Genomic DNA, 16896 nt, shown 5'->3' with positions numbered 1-16896 from the left:
TTTCATTATAGGTATGTATGTATCTATGTTAGGGCTGGGCGGTTTTTTAGATTTTTTCGATTAATTCGAATTTTTGTTTTGCCTCGATTTTATTATTTTTGGAATCGAGAAATCACGATTTTGAATAAAAATGTTAGCAAGCGTTCAATTTGACATGCTGACAATGCAGCAATGATCACGTATTAGGAGAAGAAAATGAATCGACCTCATGATGAAGCCGGTGCGCCTGATTAACTGCTCTCATGTGACACTCTATGAACGTAGAACACATCACTGTTCTTAAAGCGGCTGTTCATTCAGAAATCCGTTATTGCGTTATAAAAATGAGACGCAGGCAGTGGAATGAGAAAAAAGGCAAAGTTATTAAACGCGAGTTGAGTTTTTTTTACAAAGTTTTTACAATGCCGTTTCATGGGCGAGACGCCGCAAAAGACAAGTGCAACACCTAAACATGTCCGCCAAACATAAAAACAATAGGACAAAAAGTGCAAAGAAATGCAAAAACCTGTAAACCTGTTTTATATGTCGTGTTTGCATGATGGTGACAGGTTGAAAGCTGCTGTTGTTTTCTGTTTTTACAAAGCATTTGCTGTTAAAGGTGCTACAGAGGATCTTTTTTGCATGATGTTTTTGTGAGCGCATGCGTAAGAACAACCCCCTCCTTCACAGTTCGAGGGAACGAAACTCGTGCGAGTATTGCAAGAGTGTACCACCTGTTTTCTGTTTTTACAACCGCAGTAACTCATAATGCAGTTGTTACTCCTGTCTTGACAAAAACATTGCATGCGGCGCCTGTGGAGGTGGAAAGCTGGAGCGCGCAGCCACAGTCTCTCACAAGAACGCATGGTAGTGATTGACAAGCCAGAGAGCCAATCCACGCACGTCTCTCACAAGGAACGTAATGGCAGTGATTGACAAGCCAGAGGGCCAATCGTTTATGCGATGATCTCATATTTCTGCAAAGATATTTAACAAATTGTTTTGCATTTACACCATTTTGATCACTTCATGTGTGGTGCACTTGGAACTGAACTTTTTTTAGCCAGATTGTTAATAAAGAGAATGTTACTTAAATCATGTTGTAGTTAAGTTTTTTAGGTGGCTACAAAAAAAATCGAAATCGAAATCATGAATCGGTCAATAGTTTTGAAAAATCAAGATTTTATTTTTTTGCCATATCGCCCAGCCCTAATCTATGTATGTATGTATATATGTATTACCTCACTATTTGCAATAGAATATCATGTCTTTTTTCCAAATATTTATTCCTTAAAAGTACTAAAATAATCATTAATAGAACCCTTAAGGAATGACAATCATCAGAACCAGAACTGTAATCATTAAATTCGTCTCGATTCCCATCCCAAATTACCACATCTTGAGCTGTCAAGCAAACAGACACTGAGGGGCAATGTTGACTTGCTATGTACAACTGCACTCCGAAATGCCGAAGACAACCTGGCACCAATTAAACTCTGGCCCTAAAAAGGCTATGTGATGTTCAACCCTACAGGCAAATAGGGTGAGCTAGACATCAGCTAAGCTTTTATCACAGAAGCAGCTCTGCACTGTCAAAGTGGCAAATATTCACAAATATGTGCAGGACTGTATTAAAAGGCTGATTTGGTTTTTTTTAATGAGTGTTGTCTGTAACAGGTCAAACTTATTCAAATCACGTGAAGATTAAATCACTGCAGGGTCTTCAAGGTCAGTTTTTTTGGAAAGGGAGGAGCGGGAAAGGGACAGGAGGGAGAGAAAACTTGGACTAATAGCGAAAGAGACAGAGAAAAGCAGTCACTCTCAAGAGAACCCTGGACTTATTGTAACAATCCAGCACAAAAACAGTCATTTAACTTTTCTGTCAAGTGTCATAGTTATAATTCACTGTTTCATGATTACTGTCAGCTCACTTTACAGAGCAGAGCTTGTGCTAATGGAAAATTGAAGTGAATAGACTCTCCAAACACAATGTTTTGATATCTCAATTATCTTTCTCATTATATTGTCTGTAGGGGTGGGCGATACACTTGTAGACACAAGTAACCAGTTGAAATTTGCCAACCAGTAGAGATTTTGGACATTGTCGCTATCACGGTTACGATCACGCCTTTTTTAAGAATTGCAGTTTAAAAATAAGTGATTTTAAACCATTGAAATGCAATAAGTAGCGGAAGAAAACTCATTTTGCTATATGCACATCTGAAAGATGGTTTCTGAACCAAAAAATCCAAATGCCTGTCTTTGCAAATATCCCTGTAAACATAATCATTTATGTCTTAAGTGAATGTAAACAGTTGAGAAAGAAAATGCCTGTGTAACATTATATTGGATCTGTGCATTCTGTCTGAAAGTGACAGCAGCCTAATAAACCTGCTGGAATCTGTTTCATTAATGTTAATCAAACAACAACAACAAAAAGAGAAAATCTCTCAATGCTCTTGACTGAATCACTTATTTCTCACTTTTTTTTTTTTTTTTTTTTTTAATTCATTTGATTATTTTATAGAATTTATCTAGGCTAGTATTTCTTATTTTTAGTGCTTGAAATTTTTCAGGTAGTTCTACTTCTTTGTTCTATTGTAGTTTGTTGTCCTATTGCTTGTAATTAGTTCCCTTGTTCTTAATTTATTACTGGCTGTTTACTTGTTTTTAGTAAGCTTGAGGTTTTTTTTGGTTTGTTTGTTTTTAATATAGGCTAGTATTAGGTTTTTTGTGAAATTGAAATTGGTGACAAGAATTATGACATTTCAATGGTATAAAAAAAAGATATAAAACCTTTGTCAGCAAGCCTCTAAGTCCACAGAAGAATCAATCGGAAGATGCAAATCGAATCATATGATTTCAAGATGAATGACGGTAAGCGTATGAGCTGCTTTCAATTGCCAAGCTGCAAGTTTTTATCATGTTTTGTCCATCGTTACAGTGTCAATGACGATGATTTCGAGAGTAGCAAGTAAACCCAACAGAGTTCCTTTTGCTGCTGTAAAACTGACAGAAACTGTTGTCTTATTGTCCAAAGAGGTTTTTTTTTGCAAAAAAAAGCACACATGGATTTAGCTGGTTTTGCAGCAAAAGACAGTCAAATTTGTTAAATACCAATGAATTGACTAAAGTGAAATTTTTGAAAATAAAGGATTTCAATAACTGACTAACAACCTTTCCATTGAAATTAAAGCGAAATTACTAAACCTAAACATAGGAGCCTGATAAATGCTCATTTATAAGAAAAGATGTCAGATGGACAAATCTTAATTAAAAGATTTTGGCCATAGCTCCCACCCCTAAAAGCCCAAGGTCTACATACCAAGAGGGTGAAATTAGCTGGAGGCGTGAAATTATGTAGACTATATCATTAAAAACATTTCTAGCAAATACTTTTCAAAACCGAAAACATGACATATTGAGTTTTTACAAATAAATGAAAAAAGCTATTTTTTCTGGAAGGAAGATATACAGAACAACTGAGATTCTTGTTAATAATGGCCAGGAAAATGTAAGAGAAATCATTTTGAGTGAGAGTGAGGTCATCCATTCCTAGCCTTGAAAAGAAATCAATCGCAAAATTGATTAAATGTTGCATTTGGAGACTCTTTGAGCCTTTGAGCCAGGCTAATCAGAAACTCAGCACCACTAGGATGTGCGAATGCTTGTTGAAATCGCTACGTGTGAAGCTGCTGGGATATGCGAAGCCTTCTCATCTTGATCTTCCGTTGGAATTTGGAAACAGAATCTGGCCACCGCACTGTCGACACTTCATGCTGCTTGTTGCGCGTCAATCAATGGATGGGTGCGAGGGCGGCTTTTAGAGGGTCCCAAGGGTGACTGCTTAGAGCACGCTCGGTTTAACACGCCAACAGCCGGGTGGGAGTAAACAGAGAGGGATATAAACTGGGGTATTGACTTCATGATCAATTCTATTGATCAGCAAGCTCCCTCTCCTTCAGCAGGCACACTGAGCCCTCACAAAGTCTCCATCTCGCCCTCTGCTGACTCCAGAGCACAGGCAGACTGGAAACCTGCCCAGATCTGCAGCAGAGACACCTTCCTCTAGGAGGAGACAGAGAGGAGAATCAACTACCATCTACCAGGGAGTCATCTGTCAGAAGTGAAATTCACCTGGCCTACTTGAAGTGACACAAATGACATTTTGAAAATACTAAATGAAACAAGCAAGGTATGCGGGTCATGGGTGGAAACACGTGTAAAAGTTCTGAATTGGTCACTGAAAAACCTATTGATTAACCAAATCAGAATACTGGGGGCTAAAGTACACGGACTTGAACATATAAAAGCCAACGTGCTTGTGAAATTACAGGTTCAAGGCTGGCTTATGTCACATCATGATCCCCGGAATCTGTCTATCCCCTCTAATAAAAGTGCAAAAAGGCCATAAAAAAAAAAAAAAAATTAATTAAAAAAAAAAACCCTGGTACATTTGAGTGTGGCAAAATACACAGTATATTCTTAGTCACTGACTGCATTCGGTGAAAGACGGATGGCGTGAAAAGAAAGAGAGCTTAATTGAAGCCTTTTCTGCCAGCTCCGAGTGTATCCAGTAAGTTGAAATCATCTTCAGCTTTGTGACAGCCGCTGCCACTGATCCAATGGGACAAGCCAGGAGGGGCGGTTTGGGTCATCGTTCTGTCAAATAAGATTCACATATCCACAACGCGGGCTGGCACACCAAATGACCTCCCTGTTTACGAGACTGCTGGTGATAACACACATCATCTCATTAGTCACATACCGCCCCTGATCTGCCATGGCACCTCCACTTACAAATGGCAGCTATGAGCTAAATTTACCCTCGTTACGCTCGCGCTCCAATCACAAAAGGGCTGCTGTCTTTTGGGCTGAAGATTACAATTTGCTATGGACGGACACGCCAGTATTATTGCCGGTCTGTCGGGCTTCAGGTGGAAATAGAGATAAATGCACAGTGCGAGTAGAAGCTACTCACGTCCAACATGCATCTCCACCAGCAAGATTCACAGGCCGAGTGGATGTGACAGGCCGGTTTCGTTTACAGACACCACCGAGGGCTGGGTTTCATGCAAAGCAGAGCCCACCAGCAGAGATCCCTCTGAGATGAAGTTTACCTCACTAAGGTGAAGAATAGCTCTGGGTTACATGCTCAGATGCAGCTGAAATCTCAGGTACCTCTGAAAGTGAGAGAGCCCCACCCGTTATCTCATGACGGCACAGGATCTTCTCGTAATCCTGCCTCAAAACAAATCTGCGAGGAACCGGGCTGATAATGCGAACCTAATCAGGAGGGGAAAATATAATCCGCTGGCACCCTTAACTAGTATTTCATATCCTCGTCATCTCTTTTTCAGCTTCCTTTTTCTCTTTGCAGCTTCCACTCGTGCTAATTCGTATTGGATTTTCATTCGTTCACCTTTCTGCGAGCATCAATTTCAGATGGCATGAAAAAGTAATATTCCAGCAATAAAGCTTGATTTACACCCTTTGCCTGGCTCCCCCTCTAGCTTTTTATATTTGATCATTTAGTGGGGATCGTATAACTGTATATCAGACGCAAATGAAATCAGGTCCCGTGCACATTAAGGCCATGTAGAGTTGCAGCTAACATCCCCTGCGATCCAGCCGCCCGGCTCCCTGGCAAGCCAAGGGCAGAGTCCCATTCATTTTCAGGCCCATTTCCTCCTATGATTAGGCGATCAATCAATCCGAGCCTTCAATCTCATCAGGCAGACGGGATTATCTGCCCATCTCCCCCTCCGTTACTCGCTCTCTCCCTCTCACAGAGCGGCACATTAACATCAGATCAAGTATCAGCGAGCGCATGCGGTCTGTAACGTCAAACAGACCACAGACAGACATCTCTTCATCTTTCCCTGCTCCTAATACCCCCACAGCTCCCATAGTGCACTGCATGCAAGCACGAACGGAGAGACGTTTGTGGAGACTGACAAAGAGGCACGTCTTTAAAGCGCTTGTCAAGGTATTAAGCCATAGGCCTACTTCAGGGAGCATCCTTTCAAAGTAGATGAATTGCTTCTTAGACCATCACAACACCACTTGCACATCTCAAAGACAAAGCCCGACCTGTCTCTGTAAATTGTGGCTATAGGCTCATTTGTCCGTGCGGGTTCCTACACGTCTACTAAATCATCCGACCTGTCCTTTGACGTATCAGAGATTCCATACACTTGCCCGCCCCTGTCTTCCCACAATACACCAGGGAGGACAAACACTATTTATCGGACAAGTCTATATAAAGCTTTCTCAGTGTCAGAGAGGGTAAGAGAATATGCCCTATAAAAGCCCAGCCACTCAGACCCTGTTTTTACAATGATCCACACTCACTCTTGTTTACACAAGTGTAATAGCAAGTAAACTGCTACTTGTAAACAGCAGAATGCCATTTAATGTGACTGGCTGGGTCATGGTGGTTTCTCTTCACAACAGGACAGATGCCACGGAGGTTTGGGAAGGGCAGACGTAGAGTTCAGAGAAAATGTGCATTTATTCTGACCACGTTGAACTTGAGATGTAGAGAGAAAATGGATCACAAATGATCCTCTTTATGCCGTAGTCCTTTGTGTGCAATGAAACTACAGACTATCTGTCAAAACAACATTTCATTGTGAACCGCAAACTTGGTATGAGAAATTTTTTTTTTTTTTACAAAAACAGTGGCCCTCAAAACATCAAACTTCAGCAGCACTAAGAAATGTCTAAATGTCAGTGTATTCGACTTAAAATATTAAAATCAAAATATTAGAATAAAAGTGGCATCTGCAAGCGTGTGACAGATTTTCTCAAGTTTACATAGGTGTCCTAGCTATGGAAGCGTGTTTCCACATGAAATAAAAAATAAAGAAGGTAATTTTCGACTTTTTATCTCACAATTTTGACTTTTTTCCTTGCAATTGCAAGTTTATATCTCATAATTCAGCCTTTTTTCCTCAGAATTTTCTCAGATCTAAACTCACAAATGCAAGTTATAAAGTCAGAATTGTGTGATATAAAGTCAGAATTGAGAGATATAAACTCGCAGTTGTGTGTTATAATGGCCAATTGTGTTTTTCAAAGAATTGCGAGTTTATATCTCAGAATTCTGACTTTATAACTCACAATTGCGAGATTATATCATGCAATTCTGAGAAAAAAATCAGAATTGTGAGATAAAAGTCACAATTACCTTGAAGCCATTTTTTTTATGTGGCGGAAACAAGCTTCCCTACCTAGCGGTCCTAGTAAAGTCTCATTACAAAGGTTACCCTCATTCCCTAAAGAAGGGAATGGAGATGTACGTCGAACGTGACTGACTCAATGGGAACCACAGATGTGATTCATTAACTATGAACATGCTCAAATATTTGACAACCAGAAACTAATGAAAAAGTATTGTTTTTCATAGTTTAAAACAAACACATTTTTGTAAAACGTTTTGTACAATAGCTATTTGTAATATGAAGAATAAGGTGTGTGCACTAGCATTCCATTCATACTCCTGAAGTACTAAAAAGTTTTATTTAAGTGTTTGTTTTTGTTTTGTTTTTTCCAGCAATTAAGCATTGCAAGAAATTTTTGAATCAATCAGCTTGCAATTATAGATGGGTCAACACCCAATATATACTGTATAAGCAGTGATAGGATGTATTTTTTGTTTTTGGAATGCAAGACTTTTATTATATGCATCTGTATTGAGGCTTGAATGTACTTGTCCCCATTATTTTGTAGTATTGAAAATGGTCACTACATAGTAGATGTGTTTGACAGAAGCAAATGTTGAGCACAGAAAGAAAATAATGACAGAATTTTCATTAATCAAATCATCATAATATAACATAAAACAGCTTTTCTAATGTAAATTCTATTAATTGAAAATTATAATCGCAATTAAAATATCAAAAGAAATACTTGACAATTAGGATGTCAAAATCATGCTCCTCTTTCATTCTTGTTAAAAATATTCTCTGACACTTTCAAGAATACAGCTAAAATCTGCATTCTTAAAATGAAAGTCTTGCTCAAACCTCCAGTGCTCCTCAAAGCATGGAGATGACATTTATTATTTCCTGAAGCTGGAAGACACTTCGGGGCCCTTTACTCTCTGAAATTTTCATCATCTTTCATCAAAGCTAGGTGCGCATTATCCTCTCCCACAATCCTTAGCAGCAGCCCTGAACCTGTGACATGACACCACCCGCTTTCATCAGTCATCAGCGGCCAGAATCATCTAAAAAAACAGCTCCTTTTTAAATGCTGAGGAGGAACCCAATGAATTAGTAATACATTTACATGAGTTGAGAGCAAGTGCAGGTAAAGAAATTACTCTCTTTATGTCATGCCAAATACTCTTTTCCTCTCTGACTGGTATGTGCCGGTGAAAAAGGGCATCTGAAAGATATTCAGTGCAAGGCTACTTAATGGAAAAGTAAGAAAATATAACCCAAAAAGCTTTTTGATGTAAAGAAACTAATTCTGTTAAAGATGCAGATCAAACTGTCAAGCTTTCATTATGGTACAATACCTTTTAGCAGTCATGCACTGTGGTAATAGAGTTTCAAAGTACCTCAAAATATCAGATTTCCTGCTGTTCATTCATATCAGACTCAGTCTTCAGACATGAACAACACAAGAACTTAAAGCCATTTTTACACTGTGGCCTTAAATGTAATTTAGCCAACATAGATAATGTAAAGTTTTTCATGTCCCTATCTAGCCAAAAAAAAGAGAGCATATAGGTCAGAGATATGGCCTGGTGGACAGTGCACACGGTATGAACCTGCTCCGGTCATTTAATGCCGGGTTCAGACTACACAATATGTTTTGTCTGATAGTCACTGTGTCTGATTATGCAATTTTGACTCCTACATTCTCGCCATGTCGTTGACAAGAAGCATATCAAACATGTTTCCCGACCAATCATTGCTTGCCATCTTTAACGATATGCGTAATGTTATTGAGAAGTTGGAACTAGTGACTGACTTCCGGAAACAAGAGCGTACACAAACAATGGTTGTATTTGCTTAATGCTAATTCCAGGATTCACTGGGGTGCTGAAGCGCCTATGCTATCACTATTTCACTCTGTCGTGGTAGTCCCTTGAGGAAACATCATAAAGGTAGGAGTACTGTTGCCATAGCTCCACAAACCTTTCCTCTATTGCATAATTCCACCTAGTTTCACCAATGCCATACTTTCGTTTTGCCATGTTTGAAAGAGCTTCCGAAAAAAAATTTAACACGCTAGTCTTTCTGTCGTTACATTGTGAAGTGTCACCTCGGTTGTTGTTCACTATAGCCGGGTTTCCATTACATATTTGTGCAAAACTTTTGTGATATTTTCTAAATGTCGATAAAAAACTATTGCAAAATGACAGCTTTTCCATTAACTGATGTTATTCGACTTGATCGTAATTTCCTCTCGCGATAAGTCATTCCAAAACTCATGGCATTGGATGTTAGTAGGTTTATGCTAGGCGCTTTGCTGAAAATGCCTAGCTGTGGGCATTTTGGCAGCGTTTTTTTTTTTTTTTTTTTTTTTTTTTTTTTTCAGTTGAGTTGCTATGATACGGAATGTCAGCAGAAGCGTTTCTAGTATCTTATTTCATAGATAGTTTGTTTCTGCATTGTTTCTACATAAAAAAAAAAACTGACACAATGTAAAGTATTTGCTCTAGGTCTTGTTTTAAATGATTTTGTTTGGTTGTTGTGTTTGTTGTTGTCGTCTGTTGATGTTGTACTAGCAGAATGTGGTGGTTCCTCGGTGTTGTCCCGCCCCTCCTCCGCTGTGATTGGATGGCTGAGTAAAAAAGTGACAGTGATGAGCACTGAATTTTATCCAAAATTGAACATTCTTCAACTCTAGGTGACCAGTTAAAAAACGGCGAGCGCTTCGGCACTTCAGCGTGAAAAAGACGCTCAGCTCCTCATTACGCTCCTGGCATTTAAAAAACGCAGCGCTCCCATTGAAAACAACTGGAAAAGTATGCTTGCCGCTGGAAAAAATGCTTTAGGGGACACACGGCCTAATGGCAAGGAAAGGCCCTTATACTTGCCAGCGGCCACGTATGAGGTGTTTCTGGGTGTTTCTTAGGGCTGGACGATTATGGCCTAAAATCAAAACCTTGATTAATTGAACATTTTACCTCGATTACGATTAATGAACGATTATTTTGTTTCTCTTTTTGCCCTCATAGTTCACTGACAAGGTTTGTATTGTAAATATGATTGACTATTAAAGCTGGAATATTTTTTTCATATTGAAAGAGCGATCTGACATCATAGCTCACTATCAGCAGTTATTTTATCTATGTTCGTAACATTACTTACAGATTTCTGCTCGTTGTAAATCACATAAATTAGTACAGTACCAGTATGTAATGAGAGAGTGATTGCGTGTGTGAATTAGTCATACCGTCTCTCTATTAATTGTGAAGCTGTGGGTTGTAAATAGTTCCTTCAAAAGTAGAAAAAATATATGCTACAATAAGTTTTGAGTTTCTAAGCTTTAGAGATAAATCACAGGACAGCGCTGATAACTCTCTGTGCGCGCGATCTTCACGTTTTGCGCAGCTACTGTTTGTATGAGTGTTCGTGCCACAATGTAGCTGCGCGAGCGCAGTAGCTCGATATAATAATACACATCCGATCGTCTAATCGCTTGAATGTCCAAACCATAAAACAAATACAACTGACAAAGTTTAGTGAAGATGCAAGGCTCACCGCTCGCGCGCCATCACAATGTGCTGAACCAGTGTTCACCGCCGTGTTTTGCTTTTATGCCACTGACTGGACAGGGCGGAGTCATGTGGCTACACATGTGGAAGTATGTTTTTAAGGGGGAAGTATTAACAAGATTAAAAAAACGAAATAACCGACATGGGAAAATTGTCGGTTAGAGGTTCTGAATTTCGGTTTCGATTACCTTTCGATTAATCGTCCAGCCCTAGTGTTTCTCCCTCCTTCTTGCTTCAAGGTCTTAATAAATTTAGAATCCAGTATTCCCATAAATATTTTGTCTTTTATGAGTTTAATAAAGAACCTCTTGTCTTCTCCAAACATACCGCGCTTCTTTAAAGGTAGACTTTTACATACGGCAGGTTTACATTGCAGTTTTGTGAAATATTCCTTTTTCAAATTTCCTGAAAAACCACCTCATGTGAGCGTAAAAACTTTTTTTACGATATTGGGAGTTTGCAAAATTGAAGCGTTTCCACTGGGCGTATTTTTAATTCGCAACTTCAATTCGCGCAATTTGAAGGGTAACACCGTGTCTACACCAGATACGACTTTTTTCGCGTCGCAACAGCTAAAAGCTGTCTACACTGAACGCGACAAGACAACCGTTGGAAAGCACTCGGACTACGTCAGAATAGGGCTGGACAATAATTCAAACAATATATATCGCGATATAATTTTTCCGTAACGGTGATTGATTTTTAAACACTTTCCGGTATTTGATATATCATTACAGCATCACTGACTTGAGGCGCAGCCTTAGAAGAGCGAACGCGATTGGCTATTTCGTGATGACGTACACCACAGAGACATGCAGCCACCAGCCAGTGCTCAACAGTCGTACGCTAAGATCAAACGCGAAGACAAGTTTTACAAAATGAGTACACCTGATGCAAATGCACGGAACAAGCTTCCACAACTTGATGAAAATATGTGTGCATAATACACCGTGCTGGTTAAGTTTGGTGCAGGAGAATTGTGAAATAAAAACTTTAAACACGGATACTTTTTCTGTATGAGCTATGTTCACGTGGCTAGTGTTATTAAACTCATCGCGGAGCTCCACCTGAAACCGAGCATATGCGCGCTCGCCTGTATATCATAAAAACAATGTATTTTTCATGTGTTCGTATTCAAACTCCAGTTCTGACCGCATCGCGAGCAAAATACAAACAACACACGTGCTGTGCTGAGGTAAACAGCCTACGGCTCGCGTGTTTGAACGCAGCTAGAGCAGGCAGAGGAGAATGAACAGCACTTTTGTGACATTTGAATTCTCCGCTGTAATGCGATCTCATGCGAACATATTTTCCATTTGGGCTGGTAGATTAAGCAAAACAATCCACTTCCGAGAGAAGTGATGCTTCCTCATGCATAATACTAATCTTATGCACACTACAGCGTAGTGATTGGATTAAATGAGCTTTATGTCATGAATATATTGTCGAGATTCGCTCGAAACGGTCTACGTCAGCATGTTCGACCATGCCCATACTTGGGCGAAAGTACACGATTACGTCAGATTTTGTGACGTTGCTCCGACTCAGCTTTTCAAACAGGAAACAGAAATCGCTATGAAAAATGCAAAAATAACTATTTTTCACTTATGAATAACATTGAGTACTTTAGTGTTTTCAATGATGTGCAGCCTATACATACTGTTTAATCTCAAAAAAAGTGTTTTGGGTTTCATGACCCTTTAAGAATAATAAAATCAGCCTACGTTATAGTTTAATGTTAAAGATATTAATATTACGAAAATGAGTGAGTCTTATGTTTATTTTTATGTTTGTATGAAGGCTAAATACAAATAAAAGCTGAACATAAATTTATTTGTCTGTTTTTATTTCTAAAATATTATATAGTTTTATAGGAAGAGATTTCATAGATTTGCAAATTCATTTTCAGACGTTTGTAGGTACAGACATCCGTTGCGGCCGTTCTTGGCAGTTTTTCTGAACTATTATATAGTTCATATAGTTGGATTAATCGTATCACGAAATTAAGAATTATATCGTGATATAAATTTTGGCCATATCGTCCAGCCCTACATCAGAAATAGAACGGGGAATCCGTTTACTGTCAGAAATTGGTTGCGTCGCGCCGCATCCAGTGTAGACAATATCACAGTTTTTAATGTGTTCTATTGTCTTTTGACACGTCGCGTCGCACCACTCGCATCCATTGTAGACACAGTGTAATGGAAACGCAGCTATTGACACACTATACGAGATAAAATTATTGATTCTTGCGTCCCAATGCCACCACAACCACCACACCCTACGTCAAGTGGATTGTGCCAAAATTGGGGCTGATATTGTGTAGTCTGGACCTGGCATAATGTTCCCATCCCCATCTCTGATCCCCTTGAATCACACTTTGTCAGTCATTAAATCTGAGCACTTAACAACAGCAATTTCAAAGGGCCTATTTTCGCAAATCTCGCCTTAACAGTTGCGGTACATAAAATACGCTGGGTGCAGATAGTCTCCTTCAAAAGTACATGCATTATAGAATACCATTCCTCTGGTCTGGATTATCCATTGTCTCCTTAATGGGGCTGGTCATCTGCGCACAGACAAATTCAACATGAAGGTCAGAAGTACAAAGCTCTGTGGCACACAAACTAAAAATTCCCTTCGAGCAGCAGTAAAGAAAAGAAAGTGAACCACAGCCTCAGCTGACAGCTAAAGCTCCTCAGATCTCCAATAGGCCCCCTCATTGTCCTAAAAGCCAGTCGCCCCCGCAATAAACGGTTTTAATAACATATCACAATCCCCAAGTGTACTTTGCCTTTGTTTTCCACATGTAACCAGTTCTAATTAGGCAATGTGCTGCACAACTTACCGAGGTCTGGCTGACTCTGATCACAATAGCTAGTTGTATCTTCTACCACAGCTGTAATTAATGAGAAAACCAGGCAACTCTTTCATGAAAAAAGGAAGACTTAGGGAAAAAAGTACATCATAGAGAGAATATATGGCTTAAAGTCTGCCGGATAGACCTTGGAGTTCTCATCATCTGTGACAAAAAGACTGATCTCTGTTTGTGCTGATGCAACCTGGTTCGTATTAGTAAAGAAATGCACCAAAAACCAAAATCATTGAAGAGAAAACAAATGGCACGGAGAACATCTACACCAGATGAACCGTGACTGATCATCAAAATACAGTGTAACACTCATATCTCTGTGGAATCAGACGGGATGTGCTTCATTTATATGGGACGGAGACATAAAATGAAGCATGTAAATAAAATGGCCCAAGTTTGTCATATGTAGCATAAATAAATAAATAAAAGCCTGTCCATCTTATCAGATTGACCTTTTCTAAGAATTTACCCAAAAAAAAAAAAATAAAAAAAAAATTCTGGTTTCAAATGTCTTTTTTGGTACATTTATGGCTATTAAATATAAATTGACATATGAATATTAAATATAAAAATCTACATTTCTAAAACAATAAATGATCACACTTTATTTTACATTCACCACCGCATATGTTCATTCTGTAACATTTTACAATAAGGTTCTATATGTTATACTCATTTTAATTTTTAAAAACACTATTTTTTTTTTATTGCTGATGTTAGGTCATTGAACTCATGTTAACTATTATGTTAAAGGCACACTATGTAGTTTTCACCTCTAGAGTTCGCTTATTCAAAATAAATGCGTAGCTTGATGACGCCTTGATTTTGCAGAATCATGGTAGTTGTCATCTTCATGTCTACAGCCGGGGGAAAAGAACCCGACGAGACTCGGGCAGAAATCATATTCATGGATGAGCTAATGTATTAAAGATTTATTACTGTAGTATGAAGCAGGGTGTGGCATGAAAGCCGTTGGAGTGGAACGAGGCCACTGGAGAAATTTCTAATGACGAGCGCGACACACGGCTCGAGAGCAGTGGAGCTTTTATTATGCTACAGTTGCCGCTTCTGCATCTTCTGGTCAAGCGTATGTGGGGTAAAGCAGTGCTGTTTATCATATTAGATACATTTGTGTGTTGAAAGTTGTTATAATGTTACTCTGTGCGTCGTTTGGCGGCTGCTATGAGACACTTGTTGCACACCGCAAGTAAACTAGATCGATATTAATCATAGTAAATGTCATGGTACTCGCTGTAAATCAAGAAAACAAGATTTAGACATTAAAGGTGCAATATGTAAATTTTTTGCAGTAAAACCACTAGGCCAGTGTTATATATTTTGTTCACTTGAGTACTTACAATATCCCAAATGTTTCCAACTATTTGTAAATCGTGAGAAAATTGCAATTTTAACCAAGGCTCCGGGACGTGTGAGGAGTCGCCTGTCAATTGCGTCATACCTGCGTTACCCTCGGTTTCCGGTTTTATTTTGTAGAAACCATGGAAACACAAAAGATGCTTTAATATATTACATGTTTTAATAGACAAGGGAACAACTGTTTTGATATATTTATAGACAGAAAACTAATTGTTGTTATATAGCTCAACAAGTTTAGTCTCTTTTGTCCACAGTATGTTTTAAAATTAATTGCATGCCATTTATCAACACAAGCCATCCAGCATTTAATATGTTCTAAAATCGATCTAGCTTACTGCAGTGTGTCTCAAACAAGTGTCTCACAGCGGCCGCCAAACGAACGCACAGAGTAATTTTATAACAACATTTTCAACACACTCAGATGTATCCACTATGATAAACAGAGCTGTGTTACCTCATAGCTACTCATGACCGGAAAAGCGGAAGCGGCGCCGGCGACTGTGTCATAATAAAAGTCCCGCTGCTTGTGAGGCGTGTGTTGATCAATCACTCCAGCGGCCTCGTTCGGCTCCCACAACACTCGGTCCTGCTCTGCTTCATACTACAGTAACGTTAATAATCGCATCCATGAACATGATTTGTTCCTGAGTCCTATCCCTATTCTTTTGCACCGTCCGTTGAGGTGGAGACCACATGTCCCAAGATTCCGCTCTCAAACTTGGCGTTACAGAATTATTACATACTGCACTGCACCTTTAAAGCGGAACTCAGTAAGATTTGCGAAGCTCCCCCTACAGGTTCCTTCAGTGAATCACACTGACGTAAATACTCCAAGCGCAGCTCTGGACTACAACGACTACAACGCTCACCAGCGCAGTAGTTTTGCAAATACAGTACAAGAAATTTCGATGGAGGTGGGTAATTTTCGAAATTGTCTTATAAAGTCATAATATATACATTGTTTTTGAATTACCGTAAAGCATTCTGTCACTCTCGCGTGAACGTGAACATGAGGCGAGATTGTGTCGAGTTGGCGAAGCTCAACTTGCAAGTGCCGTTTTTTGGCGTAGACGTGCCTGAGGGGGTTAGCGCCAAAGTCCCTTTAAGACAAGTCATTTCACTCGGTGGCCATCTTTGAAACGCCTCTCGGGCATCCTGGGCATCATGCAATCTCTTTGAATGGGGAAACATCAAATTCTCCAAAACTGTTCGCCAACCTTACGATTAAATTTCATATTTGAAATCACCAATGAAATCTAACAACAACCGGCTCATAAATGTAGTTTCTAAACGCTCGAATCATGACAAAAAAAATGTATTTTTCAGGCTGGATCAAGCTAATGCGCATGCACAGACCTAAATGCGGGTCTCTTCGGAGGCGCGCGTCTGAATGTTTCTATAGAAACCGGTGATTCTAAAGGCCGCCGAAGTGACGCGATGACTTTACCAGTCGGCGATTGGCTCTTATTTAGAAGGCGGGACTTATTCCGCCATATTGCGCGTTACACTTTCTCCCATTCAAAACAATACGAGTGACACGTCTTGTGTTATTCTATAGTCTTTGTTAGCGTTCGCCTCAAACACACCACTACAAGTCAATTAACCATCGTAAGGACTTAGAAAACTATTTATGAAGGTAAAAAAAGGTTACTTAGATCTGCTTTAAGACTTACTGTGTTGAGCTATATAACATGATTCGTATTCTGTCAATGAATGTATCCAAACAGCTGCTCGCCTGTCTAACAAAACACATAATAAAGTGTCTTTGGTGTTTCCATTGTTTCTACAAAATAAAACCGGAAATCGAGGATAATGCGGGTATGATGTAATTTATAGGCGACGCACAGACACGGTCCTTGTCCTGGTTAAAATAGCTTATTTCTCTGGATTTAATCATTCTTGGAAACATTTGGGATAACACAAGTACACA

General features: G+C 39.2%; 1 protein-coding gene across 12 annotated transcripts in view; it reads right to left on the bottom strand.

Moving 5' to 3' along the window:
- Positions 1–16896, bottom strand: part of LOC125265701 (trichohyalin) — a 195688-nt gene that overhangs the window by 177837 nt on the left and 955 nt on the right. The gene's annotated exons all lie outside the window — the stretch shown is intronic.

The sequence above is a fragment of the Megalobrama amblycephala genome, linkage group LG3 (assembly GCF_018812025.1).
Source record: "Megalobrama amblycephala isolate DHTTF-2021 linkage group LG3, ASM1881202v1, whole genome shotgun sequence".
NCBI classification, from domain to species: domain Eukaryota; kingdom Metazoa; phylum Chordata; class Actinopteri; order Cypriniformes; family Xenocyprididae; genus Megalobrama; species Megalobrama amblycephala.
The sequence above is the reverse complement of the archived record's forward strand: the minus strand, read 5'-3'. Positions and strand labels throughout refer to the sequence as shown.